This window comes from Tenrec ecaudatus, chromosome 10 (assembly GCF_050624435.1).
Source record: "Tenrec ecaudatus isolate mTenEca1 chromosome 10, mTenEca1.hap1, whole genome shotgun sequence".
NCBI lineage: Eukaryota > Metazoa > Chordata > Mammalia > Afrosoricida > Tenrecidae > Tenrec > Tenrec ecaudatus.
Genome location: NC_134539.1, coordinates 47,369,348 through 47,391,483, shown reverse-complemented (window position 1 = coordinate 47,391,483; position 22,136 = coordinate 47,369,348). Strand labels below are relative to the sequence as shown.

The following is a 22,136-nucleotide window of genomic DNA, read 5'->3' as shown; positions in this document are numbered from 1 at the left end:
ATGGTTTAAAGGTTGGCAGTTGAGGCTTTCTGCACCCATAAAGATCCTCTGAAACCCACAGGGGGCAGTTCTACCCTGTCCTCTAGGGTCGCTATGAGTTAAAACTGAGTATTTTTAAAGCTGGGCTGTATGAAGAAGAATTTGGCATCATGACTGAAGGAAGAATCATTAACCACCTGCAGTATGCAGATGACAGAACCATGATTACGGAAAGTACAAATCATGAAATGACTAAATCAAAGACTACAGCCTTCAGTCTGGATTGCACCTCAACATAAGAAGAAACAAATCTTCACAATGGATCAATAGGCAGTAACACGATAAGCAGATAGAAGATGGATGTTGTCAGGGATTTCATGTTACCTGGACCCAGAATCCACACTCGTGGTAGCAGCAGTCAAGCCATCAAACGTGGGGGTCGGAGGGGAGGAGGCAGTGAAGCAATAAGCTAGAGGGTAGATCGGGATGAACGTGGATGGAAATGGTATTCTACCAGAGGGAGAAGAGAAAACAAAGGGCAAGCGATTTGAGAGGTTTGATGAGTAGCTTAAGTTGTTGAACATAAAATTATCTATAATGAAAACACCCATCTAAACAAGTTGAAAAAAAAAAAGGAAATCATGGGGTGGGGAAATATTCTTAAACTGATGTGGTAATGAGTGTACAATTCTCTCTGATATGCTTAAATGATTGAACTATTGAACTGCATAATAGATAATTATGTGCCAATAAAACTATTGGGGGGAAAAGAAAAAAGAAATCAAAGGCCACATTGCATTGAGTAAATGTGCCACAAAATAGCTCTATAAAGTGTCAAAAGCAAAGGTGCTGTTTTGAGTATTCCTTCCCCTCAAAACAGAACAAATCACACAAAAACCTTGCTGCCATCTAGTTGATTCTGACCCATATGACCCTATGGAATAGGCAGAACTGCCCCTGTGGGTTTCCGAGGATGAAACTCTTTATGGGAGTAGAAAGCCTCCTCAATTTTCTCCTGAGGAGAGGCGGGGGGTTTTGAACTGACAACTTTGTGGACAGGAACCTAACATGTAACCACTGCACCAACAGGGTTCCTACCCAAGCCATGGTATTTTCAGTCACTTCACATGTATGGGAAAGTTTGATATCAAACTAAGAAGACTAAAGAAGAAGTGATGAGAACAAAGAAATACACACGGACTGTCAAAAGAACAAGCAATTCTGCATTGGAAGACGTGGGAGTGAGAACCCTCCTTGGGAGCTAGGATGGTGAAGCTTCTCACATACTTTGGATAAGTTATCAGAGGGACCGGTCCCTAGAGAAGAACATCATTTTTGGTTAAGGAGAGGGTCAACAGAAAATAAGGAAGGTTTTTCAGGAGATTGGTTGACCAGATGGCTGCAACAATGAACTCAAACATAGGTTCAACTATGAGGATGGGCAGGACCAGGCAGTGTCTTGTTCTGCTACACGCCAGGCTACTCGGAGTTGGAACCACCTTGACCTTGACCGCACTTAACCACCACAAGGAGTCCCTGGGGGATGCTCTGACTGCTCCAGCCAGCCAGGCAGGGGGAACTCTGGCAGTCTGGCCCACAGAGAGAACACCTACCCGCCTACCAACTCCCAGGATAGCCACCCGCTGGACAGGATGTCTGTAATTTACTTTAAAATATGTGGGTATAGAGAGTATAATATAGCTGTTTGTATCTGAAATTAGTTTAAATTACATTCCACGGCAGACAGTCATCCTAATTGGGAATATCTACTTCTAGAGTGGTCAACTAACATCTCATCAACCACTCTGGTTCCATGGATGCCTTTAGTTCTCTTCAACTCCCCTTGACCCTTAGTTTCGAACTGCTGACCTTGCAGTTGGCAGCCCAACGAGTAACCACTTGCAGTTGGCAGCCCAATGAGAAGCCAGGGCTCCCTAAATGATCCATAGATGCCAAATTCTTTGTGGTTACAGTTGACATTTCTAGATAGTGCAGTTCTGATTTGCGAGGGAGAAAAAAGAATGAAGAAATATGAGGGAAAGACTCCAAGGCATTGGTAGCACAGTGGTTAAGAGAGTGTGGCAGTGGTTAAGGGTTTGGCTACTAACCAGAAGGTCAATGGTTCAAACCTACAAGCTGCTCCAAGGGAGAACGATGTGGCAGTCAGCTTCCATGAGGATCTCAGTATTGGAACCCCTATGGGGTCGTTAGTTCTGTTCTGTTCTGTCCCACAGAGCCTCTATGGAGCAGAATGGACAGGGGGTTGGGTTGGGCTGGGTGGGGATCCTCTACCTTTCTCTAACCTCAGACTTCAGATCCTACAATGCTAACTTTAATTTAAACGAAACACAATGAAGTGATTGCTGCGGAAGGGATCGGAATCAGTTCCCAAAACTTTCTTAAGAGCCAAAATCTCTCCCAATCATCATGACCCCAATCCTACCTTGCCTTGCGGACCTGGTTGTACCAGAGGATGTACAGCGGTGCAGTGGGGATCTGGAGGCACAGGGAATCTAGGACAGACGAACCCTTCAACACCAGCGGTGGGAGAAGCGACACCAGGAGGGAAGGGCATGTAGAAAGGGAGAACCGATCTCGGAGATCTATGTGTAACCTCCTCTCTGGGAGATTGTCAAGGGGGAGGCGGGTGAGGGGAGATGCCGGGGAGTATAAGATAAGATATAGTAATTATTTATAAACTATCAAGGGACCAGGGGTGGGATCAGGGAGGGAGGGGGATGGGGGAAAAAAAAGGGAAACCAAGCTGATTCCAGGAACCCAAGTGGAAGGTGAATTATGAGAGTGACAAGTGCAACGAATGTATAAGGGTGCTTTGCTCATTTGATGTATGCACATATTGTGATAAGAGCCTTATGACTCCCAATAAAAAGATTAAAAAAAAAAAAAAGAAAATGATTAGGGCAAAGAATGTACAGATGTGCTTTATACAATTGATGTATGTATATGTATATGTATATGTATGGATTGTGATAAGAGTTGTATGAGCCCCTAATAAAATGTAAAAAAATAAATTAATTAATTTTTTAAAAAAAGAGCCAAAATCTGATGTCACTAAATTGTACACGTAAAAAAATGTGTGTTTTAGCATGGGGAAACAAAAAAAAATGTGTTTCATATGGAATACTCATATATAAATTCATATGGTATCTATATATTAATATATACATGTGCATTTATATATGATATACATAGATAGATCTAAAACTAAAGTGTGGGGTTTTTTCCCAAGGTAAAAATGAAATCTGGAACGGAAGAATGGACGGCCAAGAACTACACATGGCTTAGGTGACCAGGAAGACGGGGTCACATCTGCTCTGAAGAGAAGGCGGTCTGCCCCATGGGAATGCACAGGAATTCAGCACCATCCAGACCCTCGCTGCTGGGGACAACTATGAGCGTCCCGTGCGCATTTTATTATTTACACGTCTTACATTGGAATCTGTCACCATGCTCAAACACCCACAGATATATCTCAGCTGATGTCCGTAACTATGGAAGCCATGCAGACCGACCGAACCTGCTGCGGCAGAGTCGGCGCTGCATCACAGCGGCCTCAAGGACGGAGGAAAAGTGCCCCACGGGGTTTCGAGGCTGTGCGTCTGCATGGCCACAGATGGTCACATCGTTCTCCTGGGATTAGCTGATGGCTCAAATAGCTAACTTTCTGGTTCACCGCCAATGGCTTTACCCGCCATTGTGTTACTGCTGTGCCTGAGATGGGTTGCTTTATGACTTTAGAATAACAGGTTTAGAGAAATTGAGGCCCTTTCCCCAAGCTCACTCTGCTAGTTAAGTTAGAAGGCCGAACGAGTTTGGCTCTTTATCATACTGCTTCCAAACCTATTCACAAAGACAGCTAGCTAGCTTCTGAAATGACAGGGACTACAAGAAGTGGGTGGATTTCAAGAGCGGTTCTGGGCTTTCTGGTTGACAGTCTGCTCACCTGAGTCTTACAGGTGATCTGAGACACACACACCTGTCTTTTCAAGTCAGTGACTGCTTTCCCAGCTTCATTCAGACCTGACCGCCCAGGAGACTGTGTCTGCTTTCCGCCTTGTGCTGTCAGGCCCTCCAGCTAGAAACGGAGATGCTAAATTCCTGCCAGGTCTAGGGACTTTGCCTTCTCTGCCTGCCTTTGTTATCTGCCAGGACCCTGTCCCTGCAAGAAACACTGGGGCCAGCGGGACACCTCTCCACACAGCTACCAGGACCTCTGGCCCCCAGGAGCCTGTTCAGTTTGCATTGGAAATGACCACATTGAGGGCCTCAGGTGCTCTTTCTGCCCGAGCCCCTGGGCCTGCAGCTGGCACATCACAAACAGAGCTCAAAGGGAGTGTGTTTTCCTGCCCGTGCCTTGGACTGGGCCCAAGCAGACAGGAGGAAGACGGCCTTCGCTTCACGGACAGGCAGAAAGCTGAAGCTTCTACTCTCTTCAAAGGCCTGCGGTGTGTGCACATCTTCGCTTGACGCCTCCTCGCTCACACTGATCAGGCCGGTGAGCTCCCAGGCTGCTAGCACAGAGTGACCCAAATGACCCACACATCAAGCGCCTGCTGCACCACCAGGCTCCGATGCTCTGATTAACTCCAGCTGCTTCCTGCTAAAGCTGTCATTCTTCAATGAAAAGCCCTTCTCCCCAGGTAATAGGTGACCTGATCCTTTAATCCAGTTATTTTTAAATTCCGCCCCAAATACAAACTCATTCTTGGCCCCAGAACAGAGGCATGACTATACAAGAAAACTTCCTCATAGCTGCGAAACCAGAGACCATCTGATTTCCCTTCTGAGCCTCCCCCGCTGTTCTAAGTTGAGGTTTTGTACAATTTCTGGTCTTGATGAAGACCTGGCTCCCAAGTAGGTCATGTATGGCTGCCTCTAGGACAATTCATAGAGGAATTGCCTCTACAGGGGAATGGCAGGAGGGGGTGCAACCTGGCAGGCTGGAGGATGTACCTGCAGGATCCTGCATCAGTCTGCTGAGAAGTCTTGAGGAGACTCATACCCCAAAGGGAGGTAATCTAAGGAGCGTGGGAAAAGAACACCTCTCCAAGGTCAACAAGACTTTCCTGCTATATCTCCCTAGAGTCAGGTGACCAGATTTTAGCACTGGTAAAGTGGGACACCAGCGGGACACCATTGATAAAACTCATGTCCTGGCGAAATAGTCACCTGGCATCCGAAAACTGTATTCCCTAGCTTGCCGTGCATTCTTTCCAAAAATTGGGACTTTTAAAAAATGACGTGGAATGCGGGACAAATAGTTAAAAAAAAAAACTGGACGGTCCCATCAAAAGCAGGACATCTGGTCACCTTACTCCTAGACCCCTACTCATTTTCTGTGGACCTGTAGTATGACAGTCACACTCCAACAGGGGACTTAAAGGGACAGAGAAACAATTCACATAACGTGAGAAAACAGCACTCTGCTCGGGCTCCTCTTGTCTGGCCTAGTGTCTGGACTCTAAAATATCAGCGGTCCTAACAACTGGTCTCTGTTTGCCTGAAGCCACTGAGGAAGGAGAGTGAGAATGAGGAGGAAGACACAGAATGTGTGGCTAATCGCCTCCCTTGCTGTGAGACCAGATGAACAGAATGGTGCTCGGGTACCACTGCTGAACCTTGTGATCAAAGATTCCATAGAAGAATTCTGATCTGAGTGGGGATGCCGCGAACAGGATTTCAAATTCTCATGGACTCTACGCTTTCTGGAGACAGGGAAGCTGGAGGAGCCCCACCCACCAAACAACTGTCTTACGCTATTCTTTTAAGTTTCAAAATAGCTGATGCGCCTCCTCAAAACCAAACAAGAGTTTATTGTAGCTGGTAAAGAATGCCTGCCTTGAGAACTGTGCTCTCTGATGCGGTCAACTTGAAATGCTCTCTAAGACAGCGGGAGAGAAGAGAATGGTGCGTAATGCAATAAAAGTCCCTGGATTGTGCCTGTAGAAATGGTTTGCTTGGTGTGTGCTCAGTGATGTAGATGACCAATACCAAGAAGGAAACTGAATAAATTTAGAATAAAATCGGCACTAAGTAAAACTAGAGAGAGAGAACAAGAACAAATAGCATGTGGCATAGGAACTCTGTCGCCAACAAGAAAATTCCAGCTCCTTTTTTGATGCAAATTATGAAGAGTTGATAGGACATCTGCAGGCACCCAGATTCCGCATGAAGCTCCTGTGGCCCTGCCAGCGATGGTGGCAGGAGAAGGGGCGAGAACACTGGTACTCCTTCGACCGTCCCCTGAAGGCACCGAGAGCAGGGACATTGTGAGAACTGCCTGCTTCCTTAGCTTGGCTTCAGGCCTGCCAGGCAGGAAGTGGAGGGGAGAGGTCCCATTCCAGATGGAGCCAGGCTTTCCTCTTCCCCGCCCCCAACAGAGTTTCTTCCGGCCTGTAGGTCTAGGGGCCTGTGTGGATCGTGGGAAGCCTGCACACAGTCACTCCCTAAGAAGCCAGACAACCACGCTGGTGGGAGGTGGCTGGCCGGTCTTGAGACCAACCACTCTTGGGTCCTTGCAGGCTAAATTTAGATCAGCAGGGTCTGGTCAATTCCACGCACGCTCACCATTTCTCTCTGGTCTATGAAGTCATGACGCTTCAGTGTGACAGGGACGTCCTAAAAGGACATGCCAGCGGTCCAGCTCTTTCTGAGCGCTCTGCTGGATCCGCACAGCCATCACCATTCACCCACCACCTTGCCCTCCTCTCTGTTTTTGCCTCCGGTACAAGCTGAGTGACCTGAGCAAAACACTTCCGCAGTTGCCCTTCCTGGGAAACAAGGCTTGCCTGTGTGAAGAAGAGTGGTCCATTTCTATGTGACAGAGTCTCCCCAACACCAGAGCTGGTCACACCAGAGCCGGTTCCTATGAATAGCGTCCCCTTTAGTCCTCCCGAGAAACCAGCGGCTCAAATTTCAGACTGCACATCTGGAAAATGTTAAGGTGTTTTTTGATGAACCCATTTACAGCTTGGGCTTTCCGTGAACGGAACTGAAGATGGTGTGTGTGGCAGGGGGAGCAGTGGGGAAGGCGGGGGCGGGACGGAAGGAGGCTGATGCCCTTTCGGCAGCAACCGGTGAAAGAGCTGTTTCTTTCAGTCCCTCAACGAGATGAGTGAGATGCCCGCCGTCAGCCCTAAGAAGCCAAGGTCCATGTGTCCCCGTGTGATGCACCCACTGGGTGCTGGACCACAGAAGTGTCTTCCCATCAAAGGTGGGGGCTACTTCACAGGGCCACCCCCGCCTCCTACTCCACGGAGAACAACCCACAGAGGAAGACCTGCTCCTTCAGCCTGAGCCTCGAGGCTCCAGGATTCTGCCGGCAGCACGAGCCGGTCTTAGTTCTTTAGACCTCGGCTGTCTTCCTCTTCAAAGAGTTCAGGATCTTGAGTTCATGCCTGGCCAACCAGGCAGAACAGAACAAGAGCTGAGCACCATTGTGCATCCGATTAAAAAAAACAAACAAATTGCAGTGGCCCTCAAGGGGATGCAGACTCCGGGTGACCCTCTGTGTGTCTCAGTAGCCTGTGCTCTCCGTGTTTGGCAAAGGAGATAAGATACTAGGTCTCGGGGAGGTGGGTGGCCTGAACTTCCAACCTTTTGGATAGTAGCGGGTACCTTTAACCATCTACACCACCCCCTGGGAAACTCCGTTGGACCTGCTAAGAATCCTCTACGTTGGAGAAAACCAGGAAGAAAGCGGACACAGCAGCGGGTTTGTTTAAGATTAACTGCTCAGCCCGAGACAATTCTGTAAAGATGAACAGCGGCGGCGGCAGAGTTTCTGCTTCCATCCCCACGTGTCCTGCAGGAGGCACACACCACATGTCAGCCCCACCCCACCCCCCAAGACATTAAGCCACTGGAAAAGCAGGGAGTCTTGAAAACAGAAGACTACTCACAAATAGCAGCGATCACCACAAGATGCTCACTAGCCCCTGAGCCATTTGATCCTGTTCTGGAAACACACACACACACACACACACACACACACACACGTCGACAGACATGCTCCAGATGACTCCTGTATCTTCTCCCAGTACATGTACTGCTCAACACTCCCTTTGCCCTTCAGCGTGCAAGCTGCTGGGAGTTTTAACAAGATTTGCAAACACGACGCTGCCCTCCACACACCCACCCCTTTCTCTACCAGGAAAGGACTCCACAGCACAGCCCACACAGCAGGCTCCGAATCCCTCCTCCACAGACTGGCCTTGACCAGGTGGCCAGGTGGCCAGGAGCCCTCTCTTTGCCTAGTAAGAAGAAAAGGACAGAAAGATCCGGCAGCAGGCTCAGCTCAGCTTACCCCGCCCAGATGTGCTCCGTTGGAATTGCCCCCTTTCCCAGACAGATTCCTGCGTACTGGCTCGGCTGGTAAAATTCCTTCCAAGTCTCCAACAGAAGACTGTGATGTCACAGGAGTCCCTCCCTCTGCTCCCTAAAAGGCCATTCACACAGAGGGACTTTAGCCCCCATCAGGGAAGCCAAGCCCCTCCCTGGCTGCCCGGAGCCTGGCTAGCAGCGGCAGTCTAAGTCAGAGAAACTCCCGCTGTGGGATTCCGACACTCTAAGTGTTTATGGGAGTAGAAAGCCCAGTCTTTCTCCCAAGAAGCTGATGGTGGTGTCCAACGGTGGGCCACCGCTTAATCACAACACCAGCGGGGCTCCTGGCCCAGTCAGAGGCAGCTGTGAACTGCTTTAAAGGCGGCTCTCAGGGCTGAGCAGAGAAGGGAGCACTGGGCTGGGTGGTGTGGATAGCGGCCTTCCTAGCAATTTACCGGTAGACACTGGGATTAGGGGACTCAGGGTTGACATGCCAGTGAGGCAGCAGAATAATCAGAAGGACCCTGAGAAAAAGTCTTTAGGACGACTCATTTATGGGTGCATGAGATGCCTATTGGAGGGAATGGGCCTTTCACCATCCCTACATTCAGGAACATGGTGAGTCTTTCATTCCATTTAGTCTTCTTTTAAGAAAGATGACTTTCATACAGAAAGGACCTGCCCTCTAATGTATAGCGAACATCTGGTCCTTTAATATGTTGTTCTGATTCATAGCAACCCTACGTGCCAGGTCTGTGCCACCCCCACAATTGTTGCTATGCCGGGGGGAGGGGCGCATTCTTGCAGCCACTGTGTCCGTCCATCTCCTTGAGAATCTCCCTCTTCCACTGACCTTCCACTATACCAAGAATGACGCCCTTTTCATTTCCTGATACCACGGTCCGAAAGCACGTGAGATGAAAGCTTGCTTTCTCTTTAATTACTTTCACTACTTCTCCAAAACCGGCTTGTTCATTCTTCTGGCAAGTCATGGTCTCTTTAATACTATCCACCAACACTGCAATCTGAATGCATACCTTCTTCTTTGGGCTTTCCTTTCTCATTGCCCAGCTTCCTTGTGCACACGAGTGGCTTGGAAATACCAAAGCTTGGGTCAGGCACCTCGACATCTTTGCCTAGGAACACTTTAAAGATGTATTTAGCTGCTGACTTGCTGAATCCTTTAAGTCATTTGTGTTCTTGACTGCTGCTTCCATAGGTGTTGGTGGTGGATCCAAGTAAAATTAAATCCTTTTGACAACATCAGTCCTTTCTCCACCTATTGAGATGTTGCTTGCTGATCCAGTTGTGAGAATTTTTGTTGTAAGTTGAGGTGTAATCCATAACAAAGGCTGTGTTCTTTGATCTCCATCAATAAGTACCTTGAGTCCTCTTTATTTTCAGCAAGTCAAATTGGGTCATCTGTGTGATTATTCTCTGTCATCACAGATTACTATTAAACCTCCCTCCAATCCTGATGCCACATTCATCTTCATCAAGTTGTATCTAGAACTATCTGCTCAGCATACAGACTGAATACAGCAAAAGGACACAACCTTGGGACCTACCTTTTCTGATTTGAAACCACATCATCAGTAGCCCCTTGTTGTTTGAGGAATGGTCTCTTGGTATATACAGGTCTATATGAGCACAATTAAATGTTCCGGAATTTCTGTTCTTTGCAATGTTATCTATAGGGTGTTATGATGGTAAAATGTCTTTGCCTAATCAATAAGACATGAGAAAAACAGTATTTCTGGCATTCTTTGCTGTCAGTGCAGTTCCATCTGATATCAGCAATGTTCTCATTCCAAGCTCTCCTCTTAATTCTGCCTGAATGTGGGCAGTCCCCTGTCAATGTACCGCTGCAAGGTGTTTTTATAAGTTCTCTTCAAGATTTCACTTGCTTGTTGTATTAATAATACTGTTCAATAATTCAACATTCTGTCAGATTACTTTTCTTTGGAATGAGCACCAATATGAATCTCTTCCAACTGGTGTATCAGTTAACTCTTTTAAAAAATTTCTTGCTATAGATGAATGGGGGCTTGTAGCGTTGCATCTGTTTGCTGAAGCATCTCAATTGGTTTTTTGAGACATTGGTATTTGAAACATCTCAATTTCTGGAGCTGTATTTTTCACCAATGCCTTGACTACAGCTTGATTCCTCCCCTTAACACAACTGAGTCGTGGTCATACACTTTGCTACTGGCATGGTTGAATTTTGACTAGTATCTTTTGGGACCATGACTTTGTATACGTCTCCAAGGTTCTTTTCACACTTCCTACATGGTTCAACTTTTTGCGCATCGAATCCTTCAATATTGTAACTGGGGGATTGAGTTCTTTGAGCTTGAGAAATAAAGAACCTGTTCTCTACTTTTGGTTCTCTAACTCCAAGTCTTCCCGGATTCCATTAAAGGGCTTTGTCTTCTCAAGCGTAACCCTTCTGTGAAGGTCTTTGACGTCATGATTTTTTCCATCTACTTTAGCTGCTCTATGTATGAGAGCAAGTTTAGGAGTTTCGTCTAGTCTTTTCTTTCTCGCCTGTTTAGTGATCTTTGATTTCTTCATGTATGTGGTAGTTACGTAATCTGGTGTCAATTTGAGGGCTTGGAGTGAAGGGGTGGAGTCTAGCCTGTCAATCAGAACATAGGCAATGAGGCCTCTGTGTGGGCATGGCCTTCTCATGAGGATTCTGGGAACTCCTGTATTTCCTCCTTGGAGGCGGGAGACACTCTCTCTGTCTGCTCACTCCCTGTGAGACATCCCTATGAAGACACATGGAGAGAGGCTGATGGAGCCAGACTTCTGGAGCTGGAGACCCCTGCCAGCGCTGAGATGCTTACAACGCCACAGGATCCACAAGACTTTCCACCCACTGGCCTGTGATCTTCCTGCACTAGGCATCAGTGCATGTGTTTCATGAGTCTGCAGAAGACTTTATAGATTGGTATCAAACATATGGGCTAATATCAGACTTATGGACTTGATCGAGCCTGGGCTGGGATGTTTTCTGAATATTCAATTGTTCTTTCTTATCCACAAAATGAGTGTCTAAGAATTTCTTCCTCTAGTTTACCCAGACTGACACAACGTATAATGTCTTTGATATTACCCCACAGCTCAATGAATCAGATCTATTCTTGAGATGGCCTCGATATTCATGTGGGATATAGTCATTCACCACTGCACTTTCATTCTAACCAGCTTCATCTTGAAATTTCATATGAGCAAATGATGGTCTGTTTCAGATGGCCCCTGGCCTTGTTCTGATGGGTGTGATTGTGGGCTTCTCCGTTGTCTTTTTCTAAAAGTGTAGTCAATTTGATTCCTGTGCCTACTCTCCAAGTTGGTTCACTCTTGCCATTGAAAAGGGCATTTGCAGGGGGAAAAAATGAGGAGCTGATACCAAGAGCTCAAGCACAAAGCAAATGTTTTGAGAATGATGATGGCAACAAATGTACATTGTGCTTGACACAATGGATGGCTGTGTGGATTGTGATAAGAGTCGTATGAGCCCCCCAAAAAATGAGTTTTTTAAAGGGGGCATTTGCACTAAATCAGTTGTCTGACTTGAAAAATTCTATCACATGCTAATGTCCAACCACTTACATATGATTTATATTACTTAAGACCATATTGTCCAATTAGTGATCCTTCATCTTTGTTTTCAACTTTCATATTCTAATTACAAATATTTTTCAACGTATGCTAGATCCATCTCAGATTACAGAAGTTGGTAAAAAAAATCTTCCAGTTCAAATCTTACCATAGTGAATGGGGGTGGGGGAGATGCGGAGTGGAGACCCAAAGCCCATTTGTAGGCCACTGGAGATCCCCTTGCAGAGGGGTCTAGAGGAGGCGGCGAACCAGTCAAGGTACGACGTAGCCACAATGTAACATACAACTTTCCTCTAGTTCCTAAATGCTACCCCCCACCCCCCACTATCATGATCCCAGTTCTACTTTGCAAGTCTGGCTAGACCAGAGGATGTGCACTGGTACAGATAGGAACCAGAAACACAGGGAATCCAGGGTGGATGATCCCTTCAGGATCAGTGGTGTGAGTGGCAATACTGGGAGGGTAGAGGGAGGGTGGATTGGAAAGGGGGAACCAATTACAAGGATCTACATCTAACCTCCTCCCTGGGGGACAGACAACAGAAAAGTGGGAGAAGGGAAACGTCGGACAGGGCAAGATATGACAAAATAATAATTTATAAATTATCAAGGGCTCATGAGGGAGGTAGGAACGGGGAGGGGGGGAAATGAGGACCTTTAGCCAGGGGCTTATGTGGAGAGCAAATGTTTTGAGAATGATGAGGGCGATGAATGTACAAATGTGCTTTACACAATTGGTGTGTGTATGGATTGTGATAAGAGTTGTATGAGCCCCTAATAAAATGATTTTAAAAATCTTCCATTTCTTCATCTTTAGCATTAGTAGTTGATGTGTAAATTTGAGTCATAGTCATATTAACTGGGCTTCCTTGTAAGCATCTTGATATTTTCCTATCTCTGACATCATGATATCTTTAAATGCTCTCTCTAAAGCTAAATGTGATGTTCTTCCTTTTCAATTTGCCATTGCCAGTGTGGTAGATCATATGACTGTCTGGTTCAAAATGGTCAATGCCAATCCATTGTAGCTCACCAATTCCTATGATATCACTCTTTAAGCATTCCATGGTATTTCTGATGATTTCCAATTTTTCTAGATTCATACTTCATACATTCCACATTCCTATTGTTCATGGATGTTCACAATGGTTTCTTCCTATATTTAATATTGCTATCCAACTCTTTTACTTCTTATTATCTCATGATCTTCTGAAGACATGTTTTAAATGGCTACACAGTATCTCATGAGGTGACGGGCAGGAGAAGAGTGCTCTGATTTGAAGGAATGTCTAGGGGAAGTTGCTTCACCTTCCCCTAGATAATTAATAAGCTTTCTGCCAAGAAGACAGACTCATGTCTACCTTTGCACATGTCCCTCACTCATTCACCATAAAGACAGACCTTGGCACGCCACTGAGTCTAATGGAGGGTTGGCATTAAGTCCTTAACCGTGGCTCTCAGTGTCCTAGATCCCAACCATGCCCCAGGTTCTAGCTACCTTGGAACTCTGGATGGATCTGGACAATTGAGGGCATGATCTTAGGGTCTGGATGAGTGGAGGAGTCAGAATTCCAGGTCACTGTACAGTCACTGACTTCTCTCCTGTAAGATTTTGGAGGATACCCAGAAATGAGACTTGCCGTCAGTGGAGTGTGGAGAGGATGGGCTCCTCACACGGCACTTGGTTTGGGGCTAGGTTGGAGCAGTCATCCTGCGGAAACAAAAATAGTTCCAAAAAGGGCAACAAAGCTCCCGTTAGAGGCCTGTGACCACTAGGCTGACCAGCCCTGCTGATCTCCTGGACCTTCCAAAAAACAGAAGTCAAGAAAGGATAATCAGAGTTGATGAGGCCCAGGCAGGTTTGTTTGTTTGTTTTTAAAAAGGAAGCTAAAAGCATACTTTACTTACAATACCTACATGCTGTTTTTAATATTCTAAAATGTGGAAATACTGGGGAGTTTCTCAATGCAGCCATTGCTTGGTGCTAGTGAGGCAATCGTTGAGAAATGGAAATTCTGAATTTATGTTGCCCTTTGGAATAATTGGAATATTTTGCTGTGCAGTTCAAAGGCATTTCAAGATATTACTTAAGAGTTTAAAAGAAAATGACATGAGAAAAATTCTAAGCTAAGAGATGACTCATTGTCCTGCCTCAGAATAAGAAACCAGGGCCAGAGCTCGGAGCATCAAGGTGCCTTTCACTCAAGAGACAGGAGAGAAGCTGGGCCCCACTTCATAGCCACACCTGTCCCTGCACAATCTGAGGAGGTTGGTAAACAAAGAAAATTTTAATTTGCCCCTTTCCGAACAAAAACGAGCAGGTGCTTTTAAGCACCCTTTCAAGTACTAGGTATGCTTTGCCAAAAATCAGCTGGTGAAAACCCTGTGGGGCTCAGAGGGATCTGATCCGATTGGGTCATATGAATCAGGAAGCCAACTCAGTGACAGTTAACAACAGGCTTGTGGATCCCCTGGAGTCTCAGGGATGTCATGGTTCACTAAACAGGCATGTGCACAATCACACACACACACACACACACACACACACACACACACACACACACACACAAACGTATACACATAACCACTATACTCCGGATGCAAAAATACGATTGAGTTTAGAAAACCACTCTGTGGCAGTGTCGTCGCCGTCAGGTCTCCAGAGAAGAGGAAGAAATCAAATCCAGGAGCCGGATCTTAGCTGCCAAGGCAAATCAGTTGAGCTGAGTGGACCAGTGCTGGGTGGCAGCGGAAGCCCCTGTGGAGATGACCACAGAGGAACACAGAGGTGCGTGCCCTCCTCCTGCCAGCCTCCAAGCACTGGCTCTGAGCTTACTGACTTTAGGAAATGAATGTTGCCCCACCCCCACCCCGGGTGCTGTCCCCTGATCTATGTCATCTTGGAGGGTACCTTACAATGAGGGAAAGGCAAGCCATTTGAACCTCCATTCTGGACGACTGACTAAGAAGCAAGCAGGGGCCCAATAGCTGCGGCTTGAAGGGAATCGATGATTCTGATCATCCTTCAGTAAATATCTACTGTCCACTGACCAAGTGCCAATCTGTGTTACTCGCCCTGTGTACGTGTCTCTGATGCAATCTTCCCATGGTGGCAAGGTGGGGCTTGTCACCCACTCCACAGGGGAGCACACTGAGGCCCGGCTGCCCAGGCCTCTAAAGCAGCCCCATCCGGCACAGGAAGAGGAGCACTCTGGCAGGCATTTCCTAGGCAGCTCGGGAGGAGGCTGGCCTCAGGCACCTTTGTTAGGGGCTTAGTGTGAATGACAAGATTTGCAGGGGGTCAGTTGCGCAGGTGGAGCGCTTCAAAGCAGTGAGAGCCAGTCTTGGGCCTGGGAATACAGAGGAAGGGGGAGGGGTGGAGCCCTGGGAAAGCCTCCCACTGGGGTCTGCAGATAGCCCCTCCCCCTCCCCCCTTCATTTCTCTCCTCCAAGCCCCTCCACAGCCAGGTCTTTAAGGTCTTTAAGGCAATTTACACCTAGATGTGAATACAATGGGAATGTTTACTGCTTAAAATAGGAGCTTGTTTACCCAAAGGAGGCCCTAATTGTGGTAAAGTGTAGGAAACTCAGAAGCACCAAGTACTTAATTGTTACGGGGAGAATTGACAGAGGGCACAGTGAACACGGACTTCCTGCCTTCCCTCTGAGCACCACGATCTGACTGTGTTTAGAAAACAGAAACGTCCTGCGGACACACCCCTCCTACTCCCAAGCCCTTAGCCTTCCCACTGCACCCCCAACTCTCATGCCAAAAGAAACAAAAAAACTAAAAACAGAAAAAACTAGCTACCAAGGAGTCTGTGCTGACTCACAGGGACCACTGTGGGTTTCTGAGACTAGTTGTTTACGGGAGTAGAAAGCCCAGTCTGTCTCTCAAGGAGCTGCAAGTGGATTCGATCTGCCAACCATGCAGATCGAGACCTAACTCGTAATCACTACAACATATGGTTCAAAAATCAGGTTTGAGACAGGGAGGGACCCCGGACGCTAACAAATACTATGCTTCATTCCGCCCTCCTCAGACAGGGAACACCCACGGCACCATCTCGCATGGTGCGGCCCGAGCTCTAGAAGAACAGCACCTGCAACCTTGTCTACAACCGAGGGACCCACGGGCAGCGAAAGAAAATGTGTGGTAATAAAAAGCAGCGCCTGAAATGTTTGATATGCGGGACTGATGGAACACTACGCAGCCTTTGGAAAGCATATTACCCTAAATGCATGGCAACCTGGAGCTATTAAAAAAAAGAATCCACCGATAATCCCACTCATAGTAATGCTGTTTAGGAGAGTGGGCTTCTGACACTGGATCTGTCTGGGAGCAAAGAGCCTCATCTTTCTCCCAGGGAGCAGCTGGTGGGTGTAAACCTCTGGCCTTGAGGGTCACAGCTCCTCTGTGCAGGAACCGCTCCAGGTGATGTTCAAGGTTGTCTCCTTGTGGGAAACGGATCAGGAGGGCTGCTTTCGGAGTCACCTCCGTGTGGGCTCCAACTGCTGATCCTTTGGCCAGCGGTGGAGAAGTTAATTGTGCAAACCCAGGGACCTCCTTTGATTTACAACACCTCTGCCCCAAAGAAAACAAATGTATCATCTTAGGTATGTTTATATATATATAAATTATCTATTCCTAGAAGGAAGCGTTTAAAGTGATCCAATTTTAGAAATGCATCCGTTTTAGCTTCTGAATATAAACGGACCAATAAACTAGCAGAGACGGAAAGGAACATGGTACCGTGCTGGAAGACAAAGAACGTGGAGCAAATGAATTCACTGTCCAAAGGTTGGGAATATTATTTGCATATATATTGTTTGGAAGACACATATCAGCATATTAAGTATGTCTAGCCCTGGTGAATGGAAATGTGGAAAACCCAAAGTGTTAGGGTGGAAGAAGATAAGCTGAAGAGGAACTTCTTTTTCTTAAAAAGGGTGGCAGTTATATAACCTACTCTCAACTTGAAGAAGGAGTGGTGTCTCGCCTGTCAATGAGGTCGCCGCTTCGGGACCTCATTTGGAGGTGCAACTGAGATAAATATTTGACTGGATTTCCAGACACGTGATCTCCTCTACACATTCCTGTTGACAAGCCACGTGGAGACCCACGCCAGTGCTGAGATGCTTCCACCACCACTGGATCCACAAGACTTTCCACCCACTGGCCTGTGCTCTACCTGCATTCGGCTTCATTACATGTGTTACGTGACTCTGAAGGGGAACTTACAGACTGGTATCAGACATAGGGGCTAATATCAGACTTATAGTTTGGATCTGGATTGGGCTGGGATGTTTTCTTAATATACAAATTACTCTTTGCTATGAAGTTATTTCTTATACACATGAGTTTCTATGAATTTGCTTCTCTAGTCCCCCCAGACTAACATATAAAGGGTTGTATTTGTGTTGCAGTTGCATTACTGGGTATGGCTCATCTCTGCATGGTCTTTGTAACCCTCAACACATGACCGGGTGGGATCATGGCCATAAAGTGGATGGGACTCCGACGTGGGGACTGGTCAGGTTTCTCATCCTGCTGCATATAGTGAGCCGTCCCAGAAGCAGGGCCACCCAGAAGAAAGAGCCATGAGCAGAGTGCATCTTTTAGACCCCGAGATCCTTGCAAGGGGAGGTAACAGAGGTAGTGGGACCAGTGGCAGTGGCACAGAGACCAGTGGCGTCCTGCCCACAGAACAAGCAAAGCTGAGTGCCCTGAGGCAGGAGGGTGGTTTGCAGAGTGCGATGCCCTTTGGGCACTCACCAACACCAATGGAGCCTTGTGATACTGACTCAAACAGGGCAGAGGTCTGGGCCCCATGGCTGAGAGGCTGAAGATGTATGTAGGAAAAAGAAATACTGCAGACACAAATACTGTACGGGGCAACGAATGTATAAGGGTGCTTTACTCAATTGATGTATGTATGGATTGTGATAAGAGTTGTATGAGCCCCAATAAAAAGATTTATTAAAAAATTTTTTAAAAACGACTGTATGTATCCTTACCATTGCTGATCCTGATTTGTAACCTGTTAGCTGTCTAAGAAACTGTATCGTATGGACTATGAGTTCCATGTGGCTGCTGGCAGGGGCGACCAAACCCAACAGGGAAGCAGAGTACCAGGGCTGCCAGTGTCAGAATAGCAGGGCCGGGGCATGTCTGCCCTCTGCCTTCTGGGAATCATTCTTGGGCAGACATGGGGTTGGATTCAGCCTCCGCCCCATATGATGCTGGAGGAGCGTAAAGGTGGCTTCCACCCTATTTGCTCAGTATTATGAATTCAACTCATGAGATATTTTCATGAGCTCGCTATGCTAATTTACATACAACACAATGTAAAAAACAATTGGCACAGTGCACTTATGAAAACGCCTTATGGTGTGGGGAGGAGAGTTGGCAAACACATGCAGAATCCATGTACTATTTGCACAAAAATGTGTATTTTTGTATTTCTAAAACTATATCTAATCAATAAATAATAGTTGACATTCCAGCTTTACATAAATTTGGACTAACAGAAAGAGCAGGGCTCCCTATCTATATAATGAGTTGTTGTCAAGGAGTTGTGGTTGCCAAGGAATACTTCCTGTTGTCAGGTAAGTGACAGAGTACATCTGCTCCCCAGGGCTTTCCAGGCTGTAATCTTTATGGGAGCAAAGCACCAAGTCTTCCCCCTACGATCCACTGGGTGGGTTCAAACCACTAACCAATTGCTTAATCCTTGTGCCTTCGGCTGAGATCGGAAAGCCCAGCAGTTTGAAACCACCAGCTGCTCTGCGGGAGAAGATGAGGCTTTGTATTCTCGTACATAGTGGAGCCTTGGAAGCTCATACGGGCAGTTTTATCCTGTCCTATAGAGTTGCTGGGAGTTGGCAGCGACTTGATGGCAGTGAGTGAGTGTCCCTGCCTTTCTCCCAGGGCTCTTCACATCCTGAGGACTGGGGCCTTTACTCAGACATAGGGAGGAAATGTGTATTAAAATGTGGTCTTTTCGGGAGGAAGACATGCATGGTAGCTTGCGCAGCATACATTCAGGGGCAGTCTCTCATGCTACCAAATTGTAAGAAATATCATTGTCCTATCTCATCCAGGATAAGTAAGGGGCATGCTGCTGGACATAAACATCTTTCTTCCATGAGCTGCCCATTCCCAGAAAACTTATGAAACATCATGAGAAATTAAATCCCTCCTTGGGAGTCAAATGTCATATACTTCTATGAACTATGTCACAGGCAGGATATGTCATAGGAAAACCCCACTGAAGAGTTTCTCAAGGTCTGATTAGTCAAGTAGAAATGGGAAAAAGACCTCATCTATTATTGCAAACAAGTTATTTATTCCATTCAAACTAGTGGCTTCCCATCGGGCTCTAAGAAAGACACACAAACACACGCTGCAGTTCCCACGAAATAGCTCTAATCTTTGAGTAGTTATAACACTTGCATTTTGAGTTCACTACATCTAGGTTGTGAAAGAGCACCCTAAAACTGAGGTGTTTGGCGAAATAAAAATGGCCATTACTTTGGGCCTCTACTCAAGTACTCCCTCAACACAAGAACACTTTGTTCTAATAATCTGGCATTCTGAGATGCTCACCTTCCCGAAACAATCACTGAAGACAAAATGGGTGAACAAGCAAATGTGATGAAGAAAACTGATGGTGCCCAGCTCTAGTGTCTGGGGTCTTAAAGGCTTATAGATAAGCAAGCAGCCATCGAGCTGAGAAGCAACAAACCCCACATGGAAGAAGCACACTGGCCTGTGTGATCATGAGGTTTCAATGGGATCAGGTATCAGGCATCAAAGACCCAGAACCAAAAATCATGTCAACGTGAATGGGGCGAGGGGGAGTATGGAGTAGAGACCCAAAGCCAATCCGTGGGCAACTGGACATCCCCTTACAGAAGGGTCTCGGGGAGAAGACAGGCCAGTCAGGGTGCATTACAGCAACGACAAAACATACACTTTCCTCTGGTTCTTTAGTGATTCCTCTCCCCCACCTCACTACCATGACTCTAATTCTACCTTACAAATCTTGCTAGACCAGAGCATGTACATGGGTAAAGATCAGAGCTGGAAACACAAGGAATACAGGACGGATAAACTCCTTGGGACCAATATTGAAAGTAGCCATGCCAGGAGGGTAAAGGGAAGGTGGGGGGAGATAGGGGAACACATAACAATAACCTACCTATAACCCTCTCCCAGGGGGATGGGCAACAGATAAGGGGCGGAGGGTGTTAGTCTGGGTGGACTAGAGAAACAAATTCATGGACACACACACGTGTATAAGAAAGAGAGCAATTGAACATGGAGAAAACATCCCAGCCCAGTCCAGATCAAGTCCATGAGTCTGATATTAGCCCCTATATCTGATACCAATCTATAAAGTCCTCTTCAGACTCACGAAACACATGCAATGACGCCGAATGTAGAAGATCACAGGCCAGTGGGCAGAAAGTCTGTGTATCCGGTGGCACTGGAAACATCTCAGCGCTGGCAGGGGTCTCTGCATCAGGGTGGGTCCGTGTGTCTTGTCAGCTGCTAAGGCTCCCAGGGAGTGGCAGAGAGGGAAGCGTCTCCGGTCTCCAAGGAGGAAGTATCGGATTTCCCAGAATTCTCAGGAGAAGGCCATGCCCACACAGAGGCCTCATTGTCTACGATCTGATTGACAGGCTAGACTCCACCCCCACACTCTTAATCCTCAAGTTGACAAATGATTATATATCTACCACACGGGGTAAAGGGAGACAGCAGACAGTGCAAGACACGAAAAAAATAATAATGCATAAATTATCAAGGGTTCATGAGGGAAGGAGGGAGCGAGGGATGAGGAAAAAGGGGAAAATGAGCAGCTGACACCAAGGGTTCAAGTAGTAAGAAAATGTTTTGAAAATGACGATGGCAACAAATGTGCTTGACACAATGGATGCACACATGGATTGTGATAAGAGCGGTATGAGCCCCCCAATAAAATGATTTGTTTTTTTAAAATGGCTGCCATCAGGCTCCATTGTGTGAAACCCCTGCTTCTCCGGTGGACAGTTACAGCCTTGGAAACCGACAGGGGCCGCTGTGGTCAGCAGTGACTCGATGGTAGTGGGTTTGGGGATCGGTCTGCTTGAAAAGACGAGGAACACCGATTTCATGTCAATACGTTTTGCGAGCGGAGTCATGCCTGCTTCCAGAAAGGATGTGCAGATGGCTCTTTGGAAACATGCACCCGGGAAATCCTCAAAGATGGACGTGGTCCTTTTAAATGAAGCACCTGGTAAGTTCTGATGGGAAAGAGAAAAATAATCTGCCCTTGACCAACAAGACGAAGGGTCCATCCGACTAACTCAGCTACTTAATGAATGAAAGAGAGTTGCTGGACAGCTCCGTGGCGTTTCTATCTCCATCCACAGAGTACGTCTCCTCATCATGGTTACGAGAACCACCACAGACTGCCAACCACTTTGTCAACTAGGCATGAATGAGCTTTTTCTGAAGTTTCTTCCAAAGCAAAAAGCCATGTTTGCGACCAGACTGCGAATCAAGCAGGTTTCTGAAAGAATGCACTCTGTCTGACACACTCTGGCCAAAAAAGGAAAGTTCTAGGAAACGTTCAGATGGTCCCTTTGAATCCTGCTCTGTCCAGAGCAAAGCGGTGGGTGACCGGGATCGGGAGTCCTAGCAACGCTTGGGCCAATGGGCGGATGAAAGAGTGGGTGCGGCAGGCAGCCAAGGAGCAAGGAAGGCTGACACCAGGTCCCACCCATATCTTCTCACTCCCACCGCATGCGGCAAAGGGATGGTAATGGCTACATGATATTCTGAGCCTCCTGCCAGAGGCTTGTATGTGGTTCCTGTCAGAAACACCTGGGCCGGATCGATGATGGGCCCCACACCTAGACCACAACATTGGCAGCTGACCTTGGCAGGTTGTGCCCCCAGGTCTGGACTTTAGCCACAGTCAGGAAGAGCGCGAGCATGTGTCTCATTTCCAGATGCCGCAGTAAACAGAAATGCTGCATGACCAAACAAACAAACATGTAGGTTCTCTGTTTGTAGTCGTTGCTGTCCCCACGTGACCCAGGTGACCGAGCGGAATGGCCCCAGAGGGCTTCCCAGGCTCTAATCTTTATGGGAGGAGGGGTCAGCAGGTGTGTCTCACCTAGAGTCACTCGGTGGACTT

The 22,136-nt window shown here is 46.9% G+C and overlaps 1 protein-coding gene across 5 annotated transcripts in view; it reads right to left on the bottom strand.

Moving 5' to 3' along the window:
* PALM2AKAP2 (PALM2 and AKAP2 fusion) overlaps positions 1-22,136 on the bottom strand; it is a 371,023-nt gene that overhangs the window by 37,289 nt on the left and 311,598 nt on the right. Inside the window, exon 1 of one of the 5 annotated variants that reach the window (XM_075560294.1) lies at positions 8,306-8,440. The exons of the other annotated variants lie outside the window; for them this stretch is intronic. The gene's annotated coding sequence lies outside the window, so the exon portion shown is untranslated. Of the gene's footprint in view, positions 1-8,305; positions 8,441-22,136 lie in introns of those variants that run through there. 5 annotated transcript variants of the gene reach the window in all.